We start from the raw sequence: 17,303 nt of genomic DNA, 5'->3' as shown, positions 1-17,303 counted from the left end.
GTGCATAGAAATCTCTCCCTCGGTGCTTTTCTTGCATCATCTTGTTTAATCTTTCTACAGCCATTGTATTATCTCTATGTTACCAGTGAGAAAACTGAGACATGGAGAAAAGTTAACAACTGGCCCAAAATGCTCAATACCTTGAGGCATTCTCTCCTGACCAGGCTGACTAGTCAGGCTGCCAGTCAGACCTGCAAGATCTGATTGCCAAAATAAATCCTCTTACACTGCAACTTGCTGCTAAAATCTCTGAAGATGGCATGAACGTCAGTTAGAAGGAAAGAGTGGACAGTACAAGAGACATAGTTACCAATCGCTTTTTCGGAGTTTAGAGTTCTAACACAGTGGCATACAAGGACATGGTACAGAACTCTCTTCTTGTATCATAGTGTCTGTGTGCTGTTTCGATGGCCTTAGTCTAGTGGCATAGTCCTTATTCAAGATGTTCAGGTGCCCTTCCTTCCAAACCTGTGGAAGAACAATAAATGATTCACCTAGCCAGCTGAGAGCTGACATCAAAGCACCGCCCTGTGCGCTCACCTTGAATAAGCAGTTCTAGATTTTAAAATAATGTGCCTGGTTTGTGACCCTGTTTGAACCCTAGTAATGCCAAACTCAATGAAGTTCTTCATCTCCTGCTAGAAGTCTTAGCATTATGTTGGCATCAGTTACATTATCCACAATTCTTCATAAGAGACTTCCCATCAATAATCAATCATGAAAATAAGCCAGAAAGCCCTTATAGAGGAAAAGAGAAAAATGTGATATTTGTTTATTCTGTTCTCGTGAGCAGACATTGGAGTTAGTGGGCGTCTGGAGGAGGTGGAAGTGGTCTGCCAAAAAGAAAGTAATTTCCATTTTGAAACTTGAAGAGAAACAAACCACGTGGCCCTGCTCTCTCAGAGCCGTGTAGCCTCTCAGAGTCATGTAGTTGGCACAGCCTCTTTTAGTCAAACAGAAAAAATAGGGTTATAGCTACTCCACTGCGACAACACAGGGGGAAGGAGACAGCCCCTCCCCCCCCTGGAAACCAGGGCTCTTGCAGTTAGCAAAGGTATGAGGAACCCAGTGAGATTTTCCCTCAGGGGCCTGCACTGTAAACACGGACAGTAGACAATTGTCTCATTCACCTTTGTTCTATAATGCTGCACATTTAAGAAGTGCACAAGACTAAAAACAATTGGATTATTTTAATTTTAGAACGTTTATTTTGTAATATCCAAACTTTAGAACTCTATACAAATGCAGTACATTTATTCCAAATACTATTCCTTTATTGCCGAGACAATAAAAATCAGATTGTGTTTTCACAGTTTCAGGAATTTGAGGTGGAAAAAATATTAACTCACTGCAGTGAAATTATCTTAATATAATTTCCTGCAGCTGATTTTTATGATAATAAAAATGATTCAACTTTCCTCGCTATTAAAACTTAAAAAAAACAATCAGTGAACAGAAAGCTTTGGAAATCAAAATGCTATTTAAGTTTTGTTTAGACAGGCAAGTCTGAAGTTCCTGAAAAAAAAAAAAATCCTGAATCAACAGATCTATTTAAGAAAAATACATCACTTTTCCTTTTTTCTATTTAAAAGGTGTACTCCTAGATGACTCCTGTGGCTAAATCCTGGTGCTGTGCGGCTTTCAGCAATCCGGAAGCCTCCTCTGACCCTCCCTATTTAAGCTTTCCAAGTTTTATGACTGGCTGTAAAACACAAAAGCAAAACCACGAACACAGATGCACACACAACACATTCTCCTTTCCCAGAGCTCTCTTAACAATCTCCTTCATTTTCAAGGCAACTAGCACTTCCCTGGGGAGTCTTGGTTTTCTCTCTGTGCTTGGTGGTCCAGGAACGCCAGCCTTCTCTCACAGATGATACTGGACGGGCACGTTGGCCGGCAGCAAGGGCGTGCTCTGGCTGAAGCCGCTGCCAAGAACAACAGACCCCATCTTCCCTGAGCTTGAACCAGACCTGTAATCTGGACTAGGATCCAACCTTCTAGCCGAGAGCAAACCAATCGCTCCAGGTTAGACACCTTGGATTCTTCTGACCGGGGAGTGATTCGGGAGGAGGTGAGTTAGGATCCACTGACCTAAAACCTAAACCAGCGCCTGCCTCCAGACTGAACCAGGACTGGCTCCTCCTCCAGTGACTCCATTAGCCTCTGAAATAATCCATTAACCTGGGTTATAACTCTACTCTTTTAAATACCCTCCCTAGACATCTTGTTGGCAATAGATACTAATATTTAATTGACTGCTATGGTATTACAGTAGTTAAAATTACATCCTGGGATTATTTGATATCAAAAAATCTGTATTCTATGGCTCAAGGAATTTAATCCTGTAAGTAAAGTATACTTCTTTATAATAGGATAAAATTTAGAAACACAGATAAGCAAAAAGAAATGGAAGAACTGCAAATTGTCTTTCAGGTTCTTACTCTTAATCAAGAGCAGACTCCCCAGGATTTCCAGTCATCTGAGAAATGCCCCTAACACAGACACGGGAAACCAAGCAAATTGCAGGGGGAAAAATAAAGCAGCTTGCAGGAAACAGAAGGGAAAGGAAAACTTTGAAAACACTCTCTAAAATATTTTGAAAGAATATTTTGTTTCTATAAAACAAGAACTAAATGCTATTTTTAAAGGACAGTCTGAGTGTAAGAATGAGCACATGAAAATTTTAAAATATGCTAACAGAATTAAAAACTCAAAAAAAAGGTTGGAAAATACATTTGGAGAAATCTCCCCCAAATACAACAAAAAGACAAAAGCTATGTAAACTAGCGATTAAAATTTTTTTAATTAGAGAACTAGCCCAGGAAAGTCCAACATCCAGATGACAGGAGTTCCAGAAAGATAAAACAAAGAAAAAGGAAAAAAAAAAAAAAGAAGAAAATACTCAGTTTAGAAAAATGTCCTAGAACTGTAGGGCATAAATCACCAATTGAAAGGATGCTCTGGAAACCACACACCAAGAAGAAAAGAACCGTTCACAGCACCTCACTGTGGAATTACAAGACACAGAGGGTCACAGAGATGATTCTACCAGCTCCTCTCAGGAGAGAGGAAAACGGAGTCACGTATAAAGTATTAGGGATCAAAACGGCTTCATGTTTCCCAATAGCAATGCTTAAAGCAAAACAACTATAACAGTTGGGGTTTGGCCAAGAAAACAAAAGCCACTCTAGATATACAAACAGGAAGGGCTTTAACGGAGGGAACCAAAGGCTTCAGCAACTGAAGGTTCAGAGTGTGAAGGTCACCGGAGAAGCCAGTAGAAGCAGTGAATCACAGGACTTCACTTGCCAGCCGCGGAAAATCTCAGCACTCTAAGGCGAGCCAGTGACTTTAATCCCAGCTGCTGAGCAAGGACCTAAAGGCCACCTGTAAGAGCTGAGAGCCGTCCCCAGTAACAGCCAACAAGACGATGGGAACTTCAGTCCTAGGGGGCAGAGACATGAATTCTTCTAGGAGGGAGCCTGGAAATGGAGCGTTTCCTAGTTGAGCCTCCAGATAAGGCTGCAGCCAGGGGGCACCTTGATTTCAGCATTAGGAGATCTGAGCAGGGGGCCAGCTAAAATACCCCAACCTGTGGACGCTGTGGGACAATACAGGGTGCTGTTTTAAGGTGGTACCTTTGTGGAAATTTGTTATGGGGCAACAGAAAACTAACACATGCCCCGTGGTCTGCTGTCTGGGCGAGCTGAAGGAATTCACTCTGTCTCACAGAGACAGAGCTTTGGTTTCCTCTTGAGAGCGGAAGGGAGGCTGTAGAGGGCTTGAAAGCAGTGAGTAGAGAACAGCCCACTCCTTGACAGTACTCTTGCAGATGTACTCCTGTCTTCTGAACCAAATTACAGCTCAACCACATGTCCTACCTGTGGTATAGCCTGTGTTTCCCAGAACTCACTCTCGATCTGGACCCCTGACTTCCCAGAAGCAGCTCTTGGATTCTCTCCGGAGCAGAGGAACTAGATGTGGCTCAGAGATCTGTCCCACTTGTCTTTTGAGAGCTTGCCACAGTGGTTGTGCTGGCCATTCAGTTGTCTAGGACATAAACAATATGTTATGTAAAGGTACAAGTAAATGGTAAAAGCAGGAAGCAAAGCAGGGAATAATTACCAAAAATCAGGAGAGTGGTTACCTCTCGCTGAAGAGGGTGGAAAATATGATTGGGTAGAGTACACAGAGGAATTCCAAGTTTCACTTGTTGACCTGGGAAATAAGCATATAAGTGTCAGTTCACAATTACTCTTTAAACTCTGCATATATGTTTTACACAGTTTTAGGCATGTTATATTTAACACCTAAGTGCTTAGCACTGGTAGTGTGAGATGTAAAACTACAGATACAGTTTCCATCCAGACTGCTTGCCTTTGAATTCCTTTGATTAGAACTTCAACTACAGTGTTAAAGGTACTGGGAAATGGACTCCCTAAAAATCAGGAACACTTTAGAGTTTCTATTAGTGGAGAAAAGGTGAAATAGTCAATAAACAATATTAGAATGGATTCATACCCCCAAACATTACACCCAAATCCATTCTATATGGATCAAAATTTCTATGCAAAAAATGGAAAACCTGGGAGTATGAGAAGAAAATATAGGAGAATTATTTTGTAATCTGGGAGTAGAGAAAGCTTTTGTGAGCATGGTGCAGAACACAGTAGCTATAAAAGGAAAGAAGCTAAATATACATGTTTTTTAATTCTGCTTATACAAAATACCATAAACAAACACAAAAGGCAAGAAAACCTGGGTGAAAGTATTTGCATTCCTAGAAGTCAATAAGAAAATAAAACCAATAACTCAATTGAAAATAGGCAAAGGATATGAGCAGACAGTTCCCAGGAAAAACTTTCAAATGGCTTTTAAACATATGAAAATATGCTCAATCTTCTCCATAATAAGAGAAACACAAATTAAAACTACCATATTGGCAGATAAAAATTTTGATAACACCATGTGGATGAAGGTTAGAGAAACAGATGCTCTCACATATTGCTGGTTGGAGCGTGAAGTGGCTCAAACCCTGTGGAGAACACTGTGACAATACCTATCAAAGACCAAAACGTGTATCCTGGCAGGCACCATTAGTTATATACCCAGAATCATTCCTCCACTTTCCTTACTAACAGTTGCTCAGTTGGCTACATGCCAAACTCTTAAGCAATGAGTTTATTTATTGATTCATTTGTATTTATTAAGCATTTACTGTGCAGTAGGCACCATTGGAGGCTCTGAGGATACAACAGTGAAGGAGGAAGACCAAACCCTGGTCTTTATGATAATTCTGTGCCAACTGATTGAGATTCCAGAGCAAAATGGCAACTGTAGTATTTTGATGTATAGTTCAAATAATAGATGACCATATAATTTTCCTTAAAACTGTGACATTTATGAGAGTAAATGTTAATAAAATACCCTGGAACCACAGGGGCTAACTGGGATCGTCACAGACAAACTAAGACATACAGTGGCCCCAGTAATCCTGAGATAATGACGACAGCACCATTGTCTCAGTTGCTGTTCTAAACAGTGCCTTCCATCCTAAAGCCATGCTACCAGGACTCTTCCAGACCACTGTCTGAGGGGGAAAAAAATTAGGACCCAAACTAGCTCTGGAGAAAGTACAAACAACAGATGGATATGGAAAGATACTCAACCTCTTCATAATGAAGAGTCAAATAGAGAGAGAGGCTGTGGTCAGAATACTTTCTAAACACCAGTAACTTTGATGTGAAATTTCAATGCAATCTATAATTTTCTGGGCATAACTCCAGAAATAAGGCTGGTTAAAACAGCATTGTTAAATTAAGGAAAAACAGTATTATTATACTACCCAGAGGTCAGTTTCCAAAAACAGCACAGAACACTAGAATACTAAAAATCAATATTGTAATCACTGCCATTCCCTTTTACCAGATAGTCACTTTACCAGCCTCCTTCTGAACTGAAAGCGGCCAAAGGGATGCGAAACACAGGGATGCGACAGACAGGGTGCTTTTGGGGAAGGCTTCCTCGCTGATGAAGCATGGATTCCAAAGGAAAGTGTGCTGCAGCTGCCCATTCCCTCATGCTCCAGCGTTGAAAGGGGCCACAATGCTTGCACCTGTCGCAGTTATCCTGTAACCACAAAGTGACAACCGTCAAGCAAAAAGTCAGTTTGCTAAGGGTTGTCGAGAAGAAAGACCCAGAGGAAAGAGAAGAAAGAACCCAGAGTTCTAGATGACTTTGGGGAGCTGCTGGACCAGTCTGACAGAAAACTGGAACTATGGGTCAACAATGGGGAAAAAGACTTTCTTCTTTATGCCTTTGGGTACTTTTTCAACTTCATACCATGTGCACGTATCCCCTCTGAGGGGTGGCAGAGTGTGCCACCCTGAAATATGCCACTTTGGCATAAGGGTTATGTTAAGCAAAAGACACTTGGAAAACAGCAAGTGTAGAACAGCTCCCAACCTTGCCTTTTTCTTCCAGAAAGCAGGAGATAAAACTCCCATGTGAAAGGTGTCCTGCCTGTACCAGGAGGAACAGAACATCCTTAATAGGCAAAACCTCAGGGCCAGGAGAATTTTGCACAAACAGACTTTGTTAAAATAATTCTTGTCTTCTTTAGGTCTTTCCACATATTTTGGTTACCTTTCCATAATTGCCTCTCTTTGTTCAACGGAATATGAAAGAGCATTTAGGTATCGCCAGTTCTTTGGGTCTTCATTTTTCTATGGGGCTCCCATGTACATGTAAAAATCTGTATGCTTTTCTCCTGTTCATCTGTCTAATGTTGATTTAACCCTTTGGCCCAGTAAGAGACCCTCAAAGGGTAGAGATAAAGTTTTGCCTTCCCAACACCTATGTAAATAAAACTGTAATGTCTGGGAACTCATCAATCCTTAAACATTTAAACCAAAAATTTCCTTTGTCTTTATTAGGGTGGAGGTTTTTTACTGAAAATGTAATTTCAAAAAAAAATGTAGTCTGATGAAAATGCAATACAAAGAAGTAAATTACAGACATAAAGGGCCTTCAGCATCAGCTCTCACAATACACCTAAAGCTCCAAGTGGCAGAAATTATTATCAGCAGACAAGCTAAAGCCTACATAACCAGACCCTTTCACCTACTTTATCTGCAATTAATCCAAAATATTGATTTATGTTAAAATTATAGGGCAAAATTTGACCAGAGTTTTACAGTAGAACCCAAAATCCTGTGCCAAGTGCTTTGAGAACTGACTTTGTTTTTAAAGTGTTTGAAAAATCACTACCCACACCTCTATAATTTCAAAGAGTAAACCTGGCAAGATTGTTAGCGTGTTATTCCTTCCCCTGAAATTCCAGACATTCTCATCTCCAGGCCTCACTGTGTGGGGAGAGCGCTGTGTGGAAATGGCAGTGATCTTCGTGAGTTATGTCAGGTTATACCTCAGTAGGACACCAGAGGGCGCACGGAAGGACTGCACTTGTTTTTCTTTAAATCCAGAATCGTTCCGTGCTGTGAACAACAAAAGACGCGAAAGCTAGGGGCTGAGAGACAAAGGGACGAGGAGAAAACCGCTGCGTGCACACCCTGTTTTACTGGAGCTGAAATTGCTTCCTATCCCACTCCCACCTCCGCGCCTAAGAAAATAGAAGTTAACAACTTCAGCTACAAAATAATGAAATGTTTGACCAACAAGCAAAATCAGCGTGGAATAGATTACTTAATAGTCACCATAGGTCTAGGGAAGACTATCACAGGTGTGCATTTGAGCAATTTGCTGGCCTGATATTAATAACTTTAAAAATATTTTAACTGTTTGTTTTTCTAAGTTCAAGAATAACCCATGCACATAAGAAGAAAATTTAGAAAATAAAGGAAAGCAAAAGAACAGAGATTGTCAACATACTCTAACCCAATTAGAACTCTTTTGAATATCTTCCCATATTTCTTTCCAGACTTCTTTCGGTGCTTATAAATCATAGAAAAATGGGGCTTTGCATGCTATTCCATGCTGGTTTTCTTCTCATTTATTGTATCATCTTCATTTTTATCAATAAACTCTGATAACATAACCTTGCTAATCTCGTCAGTGAATCACTGACGTAAAAGAAATCCGAATGTGCTACTGGCAGCTTCCTTCCTAAGACTGCAGCAAGCTGTCAGACCCGAGTCATGTATTTGAAGCAGGAATGTTTCTGTTGCTATGCATTCAGAAGATGAAACAGATAAAGTACTAAAGAAGTAGGAACTATTTCACCCCACCTCCAAATAAGCGGAAAAAAATTGCCCTTTGAATGAGCCTGAGGACTGACCCCAAGGGTCCAGGAGAGAGCGGGACCCCAGGGGAGAGGTAGGTCACCGGGACCCAGTGGTCCTCCCAGTGGAGCCAGTGCTTGCCTTTAGGGCCCTTACAGATCATTCCGCACAGTTACTGACACAGGCAGGCCTGCAGGTGGTCACCAAGACATTTAAAAAAGTCAAAAACAGGAAGGTCACTGACTTTGAAGGTTGCAGAGGAAGCAGAGCCGAGCCCAGAAGCAGATAGCCACAGGGAAGGTGATACCAAGATCTGGTGCCCTGGAGCACCGATGGACACCTAATCGCTAAGTATGCAAAGTTCCTTGCGTTACTGCGACAAATAAAGGGAAGGGTGGTGATGGTCTCAGCCCTGAGAACAGCAGGGAAATCACTGGAGTTCTCTGGGCCTCAGTTTCCTTGTCTGCATGATGAAAGAGCCTAAAGATCTTTATAAAAGGTTCCTGCCAGCAGCTCAAAGTCTGTGATTTTTTCATTACCCCCAACTGCACACTATAATGAACGGTGAAGACATTTCCTGCTTCCTGCAATCTTATCCCACACGCAGCAGCACCTCTGCTTGGTGTTTCCAAATCTCCACATGCCCTTTCACAAGCTGTGAGCCCTTATTAGTGCTTCCCTCTCCTGAAAGTGCTGGAGAACAGTTCCCCCTTCTCTTTCAAAGTTTGTCTCATGTTTTGAAGGCCCAGCTGAAAAGTAGGTGTTTTCAACCACCCCCAGCAGAGCTAGTCCTTCCTTCTCTGTAATCCAATAGTATTTTGCACATACGTCCATCACTTTCTACTTGTGTGACCTTAACCTTCCCGTGTGTCAGTTCCATCATCTGTAAATGGGGTGCAACTACAATGGTATACCAAAATCCTAGAACTGTAATACAGATTCAATGGTTAATGTATGTAGCAGGCTCTCAATAAGCATGGACTATACCTTCATCATAGTACTTGACAAACTGTATTACAACTCTCAGTTAAAGGGCCCACCTTCCCCATGAAATCTGACTTCCTTGAATGCAGGAAGTAGTCTTCCTCATATCTTTGTCCCAAATGCCTAGCTCCATACCTGGCACAATGAATAAGTCAAAAAAATATTTTGGTTTTTTTTTTTTTAATGAGAAGGAAAAGAGTAAAGAGTTGATTGAAGTGGAAGAGGATAGACTTTTGCCTCTCCATTTTAACTTAAATTAAAATAGGTAATAGTGAAGTATGAACACCTTCAATAGATTATTTTCCCCTTAATAATCCAAACATGTACCCATCTAGATCTCTCTTCCAGGCCCAAATCATAAACACTCACCTTTGAATTTTAATGTTTATGGAGGCTTAGTTCCAATATTTGCTCAGGGAGTTTTGCATTTTAATAAACATAAGTAATGTTTCTGTGAATGAATGATTATAGAATCCAAACCTACCCAAGAGCAATTTAGGCTCTTCTTTAATTAGGGAGGTGGAGAGAAGGAAGATTGTGTAGTGAGCTGCCCAAGTTCATGTTTACATTATGCTTAAAGGTTGGGTTGAGGAAGTGACACTAATAGAGAAAACAGGGAAGAAACACAACAAATCAGGTCATGTACACTCTGGTGGAAAAAAAGTTCTTTTAGAGAGTGAAAAGACAAGACAGAGCTTGGAAGAACATATATCTCCCAAGAAATCTATGTGTTGATATATTGTAAGATACATGTCAGATACAGTTTAGAACACATATCTGATTTTTAAAAAGACTAGTAATTAGAATACATAAATAACTTTCAAAACTTGATAATAAGAAAACAACTCAATTTTAAAATGGGGAAAAGATTGGGATGCTTAAATAAATCCATGAAAAGATGCTCAACATCTTTAACCATTAGGGAAAGGCATATTAAAACCATGGTGAGATCCCACTATACATCTACAACGATGGCTTGAATTTAAAAAAATGTACAGCACAATACCAAGTGCTAGAAAAGATGTGGAACAACCAAAACTGTCACATATTGTTGATGGGAATACAAAATGTTACAGCCACTTAGGAACAGTTTCCAGTTTCTTCTAAAAGTAAATATACACTTACCCTAAGACCCAGCAGTTCAACTTCTAGGCATTGACCCAAGAAAAATTAAGACAGATGTCCACACACAAAAAAACCCTGCACATTAATGTCATATGTGTGTGTGTGTATATACGTGCATGTATGTGTGTATGTATAGTTGAAAACTGGAGACAACCCAAGAAAAATTAAGGTAGATGTCCACACACAAAAAAAACCTGTACAGTAGTGTCATATATGTGTGTATACATATGTGTGTGTGTGTATAGTTGAAAACTGGAAACAACCCAAATGTCTATCAGCTACTGAATGGACAAACATCCATACAACAGAATACTAATCAGCAATCTAATACAGAATCAGGAATATAATATAGAATTATATTCCTAAAATATAAGCTTCACAAGGACAGAATTTATCCATTAAAACCTCCTATACACCTAAAACAATATCTGGCATATTGTATATTCCATACTGAATGAATAACTACAGTGTCCACTACATATTTGAGATTAGTAAATGATACAGGAACAAGTATGACACATGTGTTGACATTATTAATAAAGATTTTTTTCTCCACAGCACATATTTATTTGTTAATATATACTTGTATGTATGTGGCTTGAGTGATACCTGGTCTCTCACCACTTCGGACCTGTAGGACTCTACAAAAGATTGTCTTTATCTGCCTGTACAATAGGAGTAAAATATTTGCCCTATTGACCTCACAGGGCTGTTGAGAAAATGAATGTGAATGGTTTTGAAAGCTGAGATAAGCTATGCAAACAGTTATTTAGGTGGAGCAAGATTTGAAACTTTCAATGGCAGTAGCCATCATGCTATTTACATCCGAAGAGAGTTTTGGGCTTTCTGTACTGCCAGTTAGATTTTAGCCTCTACTTTCTCCCAGTCAGTGCTGACAGTGAGGAATCTCTCAGCTCCCTTACCCTGTTCAAGTTAATTACTCTCTTTACCATTCCATTTTAGGAAGATGGACAGCAGGTGCTGAGTTCCCTGCTGACTCAGGCCGCTGATTCATTTCCCTAGGGAAGAATAAAGAAGAGCAGTAACAACACATACATGAACATTGACATAGCTTTACCAAAGTTGAGGTCAAAACGATGGTGAAGGGACAAAGATTAAGACTAAGCTTCTTCTACCAGAGCGAGGAACTGCGGGGATGGGGCGAAGGCAGGGCAGGAGGACACGGTGCGCACGGGCAGCTCAGGAGACCTGGGTCCCAACTGCCCTGTGGCTTCGACAAGTGAGAAACCTGGGGCAAGTCCCTTCAATTCTCTAATCTTACTAGGAAAAGGACATCATGACAGTTACCAGAGTGCCCTTTGGAACTCACAAGGTCCTGGAAGATCTGAAGTAGAGGGAGGCTCCCAGACACTGAGTTTTATTGAGGCTTTGGTGTATTTAAGAGTGAAAAAAATATGCCGAAACAGACTTCAAAAATTGCTCTATTTTAATGTCTGCATTAAACAATCTCATTCATTTGATGGAAAATACAGTGTAACCTATGATCTACCAAAATATATTAGTTCATAGTACACTACAAGGGATGAATTGCTTAGAACACAGGTTTTTCTATAATGAAAACTTCCAGTCACCTCAGTTTATTGCTCTGAATTTGCTTATTTATAAAGACAATGTCAAAAAGTTTATATGTATGTGAGGCCCTCCTGGTCCCTGTGGTAACAGGCTTGATAATGTTATGAGAAGGTCCAAGATAATACAAATTAGCCCATTAGGGCACTTTCATAACGCTATATTTAATCAATGGTATATTCTTGTTTTGACTTATTTAAATGTATTATTATTTAACAATTTACGTGTTTACTTGTCATTTTCAAGTAACTGTAGACGCCTCCGGAAAAAGACTGTGATATAGGAGAAATCGGCTAATAAAATTTCATTTGGCTTCAATTGCGGGAGCCCTTTCGTGTCACAAAAGCTTACAAATTGCTTGAAGGGGCACTGGACCGTGGGGTAACCCTGACTGCTCCGCACATCAGGCAACCATGTGATATTCTTGAACCTCGACTTCAGAATTAAAATGTAAATTTGTGAAAATCAAGCTCTGCTTCAACTCACACACTCTTGGTCACCATTAAAACAAATACCTCCAGCCAGAAGCCTCAAGTATCCGGACAACACAAAGAGTCCAGGAAACTATTTTCAACAATACACCATCCCTAAAATTGGAAACGTATTTTGTTTCATTTATTCTAAATCATTTACTAACTCTTCACCGGAGGATCCAAGTTACGGACACAGGATAATTAGAAGAGCAGAAGACTCAAGTGTCGAGTTTTCACACTTCCGGGTGGCGAGCTGAAGGGGAGATAAGCGAGAAGGGTTGGGGAGGGGGGGTGGGGGCGGAAATCTTTTCTTCTTTTAAAGGGATATTAAGGAAGCTGAGGAGCAACAGCTCCTCGTTAGTATAGTGGTTAGTATCCCCGCCTGTCACGCGGGAGACCGGGGTTCAATTCCCCGACGGGGAGGTCGTTTCCTTTTTACTAACACTCTTCCCTTTTCTTTGTAATTCAACTGCGCGATGTTACTGATAAATACAATACTGCTAGTTTTTTTAGTATGTCTTTTTGAAACGATAACTCTTAAGCTCAATGATACCATGAAACAAATGTCTGCATACAGAACAAATACTTTATATTGCTGGCAGAGGAAAAAGAGGGGGTAAGAAAACGCTCAGGCAGGCCTCTGGGCTCGCTTCCAGCCGCTAGCTGACAAAGACCTGCGCGTGCGCAGTCGCTCCCCGCCAAATTCCATTCGGAGAGAGGTCACGAACTCGGCGCGCAGAACCTATGGGGGGAGGGGAGGGAGAAAGTGAAGTCTCCGCCCCTGAGCGGGAGGCTAAGAACGGAAATCGCTTGCTGAAGGACGGATTTCCTCAGAACGCGGGGACTAGATTAAACGGAAACCCTATTCTCTGGCCTCCGATAGTTTGGTCCGAGCCTAGGTAGAGGACTACCTGTTAGGAAAATCTTGGAAGTAAAGGTATCAGTCTTCACCTGTGACCTATACTTCACGGAGGGGCGAAGAGAAAAAGGAGAGTAATAGTGGTATCCGGAAGAGACGCCATTGTTACCCGAGTCCTAAGAAACTGCGCAGGCCACAGCCCAGCAGGACCTCGTGGCGCAACGGTAGCGCGTCTGACTCCAGATCAGAAGGCTGCGTGTTCGAATCACGTCGGGGTCATAGCTTTCTTTTCGTATTTTTCCCTGTAATCCTGTGTGTATTCCCGCCGTTTTTGAAAATGCGTTTAATTTTAGGATTTATTATTCCTCGTTCAAATATCTCAATAACCCTTAATTTGCAAAAAGACAAGCCTCAATGTATAGTGTGTAGCCTTAAGACGGATTTTTTTTGTACTGTTTCCTCTTGGAAAGTGAGTTTTCTGTCATTTAACGTGCATGTGGTGCGTAGAAATAAGGGCTGTTACTGTTGTGCATTAGTGGGCATATCAGTCTACGGTGGCCCCTACCAGGAATGTATAATCTACCGTGCAAGATATTTGTGCAAAAATAGTTTTAGATCCATTTGCGTTTTGCAAACAAGAAAACTATAATTTCTAACTTTGAGTATTATAATAGTTTAAATGTTTTAGTCTGTGTGGCAGGCACTGTAAGCCACCTTACAACATGCAATTACTATCCCAGGTGTAAAGGTGAAACTGGCACACAGGAATAGTTACCTACTGAGGGTCACCCAAGATTACAATTCAGATGACTGACTCCAGATTCCCCTCTTTACTAAATGTTTTATAATAAAGGAAATAAACTTGAAAGAACGTGCCAGAAGCCCTTGAATTTCATTGATACACCATTTCATACTAGTGCTGACAAGTCAGACAACCACTTTCAACTACTTTAATAGCATGAAGCAAAGTTTATTCAATCACAAAGGTGACTGAATGTACTTTAATGTACTTTAGTTCTTTATGGAACTGAGATCTTACCCTAATATGGTTCTCTATTTTATCTTTTTTTACTGATTCCTATATTGTGAACATTCTTTCACATTACTAAAAAATGTTAAGAGCATGGTTTTTATGACCATGTAGTATTTTTTCATCCACTCTGAGGTGACACCCTTAAATTCACAACTAAGTTCTCTGCAAAACAAAAATGCTATTTTTATATGTAATGTTTTGATAATGAACAAAAATGTCAGCTATATGTTATTATAATTAAGAATTCCTTCAGAATTCCTCGTGCTACATAGTTCCGTACAGGTATGTGTCAAATAGTTGCTGTACAAAAAAATAACAAGACTGAGAAATTAATATTTTTTATTTGTATTGGATGTGTTCCATGAAAGTCCCTGAGTTTTCCTGTTCAGTGTTGTGAAAATATCAAATATTAAGTTCTTAGGATTCAACCTAACATAACAGTACAGTTGGACCTTGTATTTATACTTTGTGTAGTTTGTTCTTCCTTCCTCTCTTTGGTTAGATTGAGATTAGATCATCCATTTCAACAGATATTTATGGACCATCAAGTATGATGAGCTGCATACCGTGCTAAAGCACTGAGGGGAAGGATACAATGAGTAAAAATGGGTTAGTGGTACTGTTGGTTTTTGTTTTCTTTTTAGCATCAGAAAACAGGTTAAGTAACAAATACCATACGTGATATGTTGGGATAAGTGCCATGAAAACAGCATGAACAGAGTGATGTGATGGTGCTAAAATAGAGACATTAACTAGTTCAGGAAGGCCTCTTAGGGAGGATCTTAAAAAATAAGTTTGCTATGTAATTTTAAGGCATTTTTTAATCCAATGGATATATTTGAATGCCTTCTATGAATCAAGCACTTGTCACTTATCCCTGGGATCTGATTTCTTCAGCTACAAAAGTACAGGTTAAGTTACTTTGCTAGGGTTGCTACAGCAAAGTACCACACACTGACTGCCTTAAACAACAGAAATATATTATCTTGTAGTTCTTGAGGCTAGATGTCCAAGATCAAGGCGACAGCAGAGTTGGATTCTCCCGAGACCTGTCCTTGACTTAGAGACGGCCACCTTTTCACTGTGTCCTCACGTGGTCTTTCGCTGACTGACACATCCCTGGTACTTCTCTGTGTGTCCTCTTACAAGGACACCAGGGACACCAGTTATATTGGATTAGGGTCCACTCTAATGGCCTCATTTTACCTTAATCACCTCTTAAAAGGCCTCATCTCCAAATAAGAGTCCCATTTCGAGGTACTTGGGGGTTAGGGTTGAACATAAGGATTTCAGGGAGACACAATTTAGCCTGTAACAATAGTTATGTTATTTCTCCCCCTGGCAACCTTTGCACACACAGCATATATCTGCAACAATACTTACTTGATCTTAGCATGGACCAAGCATGGTATCACATTTGTACAAAACCATACTCTTGTGAAGTAGACCCAGTGGGTTGTATTACATTGTGAATCATTTTGTCATAGCAGCCTTAGCAAACTAATACAGCTTTTATTGGAGAACTACTTGTTCTTCAGTATGGCTGAAGAGGAAGAGACAGAAAACTGTAGAGGTAAACAGGAGTTCCCATCACACAGGACCTTGTGTGCCATTCTAACTAATTTAGCTTTTATTCTAACTCAGAGCTATTATTCAAGAATGTGAAATGATTGACTGTGGCTTTACAAAGAATATAAAAAGTAGCCTAGAGCTGTTGTTTCTAGGTTTACATCCTGGGAACGAGTAAGGAATGCAAATTTCCAGGCTCCACCCTAGACCTACACACTCAGGCAACCCTAGGGATGGGGCTAGCAAGCTGAGTTTTAATCGGGGCTTCCAGGTGATTCTGATGCAAACTAATGTTTGAGAATCACTGGCCTACACAGCAAGGCCAGACTGCAAGTTCAACTTAACTCACAGGGTTGCTAAAAGAATCAAATAAGATTAAACACATAAAGTTGTAAAGCAATGTATATACATATCATTAGTAATACTGCTATAATTCTAAATCTATCACTTTACAGATTCCAGCTTCTTTCCCAAGACTGGGATATCTGTATTTTCTTAGAATGGTTGATTTGCTGACTTGCTATAACTGGGAAACAAACTAAAATCCAACACTTCATTTTAACTTAAACTTCTACAGTCATTTTGCAGGAATGGTGTGAGAGAAGATGCTGTGGAATCGACAGATCCATGTTTGAGTTGCCAAATACTGACAATAGCTCTGTGATTTTGTTCTATTTCATGAAAAATTTTCCCGTCTATCATTTTTCCAAGTGGATTTACCCATTAGTACAAAATGCTTTAAGCATTTATTTCACCAGTTTAATAAACTAGCTTTCTCTTTTGAGGTTATGTTTAATCAGTTACCTAAAACTGATATACTCTGGATGAACTGATAAAATGAAGCCTTTAGAAATGTAAAACTAGCCCTGGCTGGTGTAGCTCAGTGGATTGAGCGGGGGCTGTGAACCAAAGCATCTCAGGTTTGATTCCCAGTCAGGGCACATGCCAGGGTTGCAGCCCACGGCCCCCAGCAACCGCACATTGATGTGTGTGTGTGTGTCTCTCTCTCTCTCCCCCCTTCCCTCTCTAAAAATAAATAAAATCTTAAAGGAAAAAGAAGGCCTGTCATGGCAAAGGCCTCAGCTTTAAAAAAAAAGAAAATGTAAAACTAGTAAGAGTGAATTCTAAGAAGTCAGGTGATTCCCTGATTTCTCACACCGTTTCCAAAAGAAGTTGTGGTTATAAAATCATGTGTTCATTGTAGAAATCTTGGGAAATAAGGAAATATGTAAGAAAAAAATCACCTGTGCCCCAACACCTAGCGGAAATTACTATAGGCATTTTGGTCTATATTCATGTAGTCTTTTTTCCTCATATATATTTTTAAATATACACATAACCAAATGTACTTTAGTTCTTTATAGAACTGAGATCTTACCCTAGCATGGTTCTCTATTTTTATCTATTTGTTTTTTTACCGATTCTTG

At 40.1% G+C, this 17,303-nt stretch overlaps 2 non-coding genes across 2 annotated transcripts; both read left to right on the top strand.

Annotated features, from left to right (window-relative positions):
* Positions 1 to 12,766: 12,766 nt before the first annotated feature.
* Positions 12,767 to 12,838, top strand: TRNAD-GUC. The gene has a single exon. It is a non-coding gene; the product is annotated as a tRNA-Asp (tRNA).
* A 643-nt stretch (positions 12,839 to 13,481) lies between these two features.
* On the top strand, positions 13,482 to 13,553 carry TRNAW-CCA. Its single transcript has one exon. It is a non-coding gene; the product is annotated as a tRNA-Trp (tRNA).
* The last annotated feature ends 3,750 nt before the right edge of the window (positions 13,554 to 17,303 follow it).

This window comes from Phyllostomus hastatus, unplaced genomic scaffold (genome assembly GCF_019186645.2).
Source record: "Phyllostomus hastatus isolate PE091 unplaced genomic scaffold, TTU_PhHast_1.1 phas_scaffold_755, whole genome shotgun sequence".
Classification (NCBI taxonomy): domain Eukaryota; kingdom Metazoa; phylum Chordata; class Mammalia; order Chiroptera; family Phyllostomidae; genus Phyllostomus; species Phyllostomus hastatus.
The sequence above is the reverse complement of the archived record's forward strand: the minus strand, read 5'-3'. Positions and strand labels throughout refer to the sequence as shown.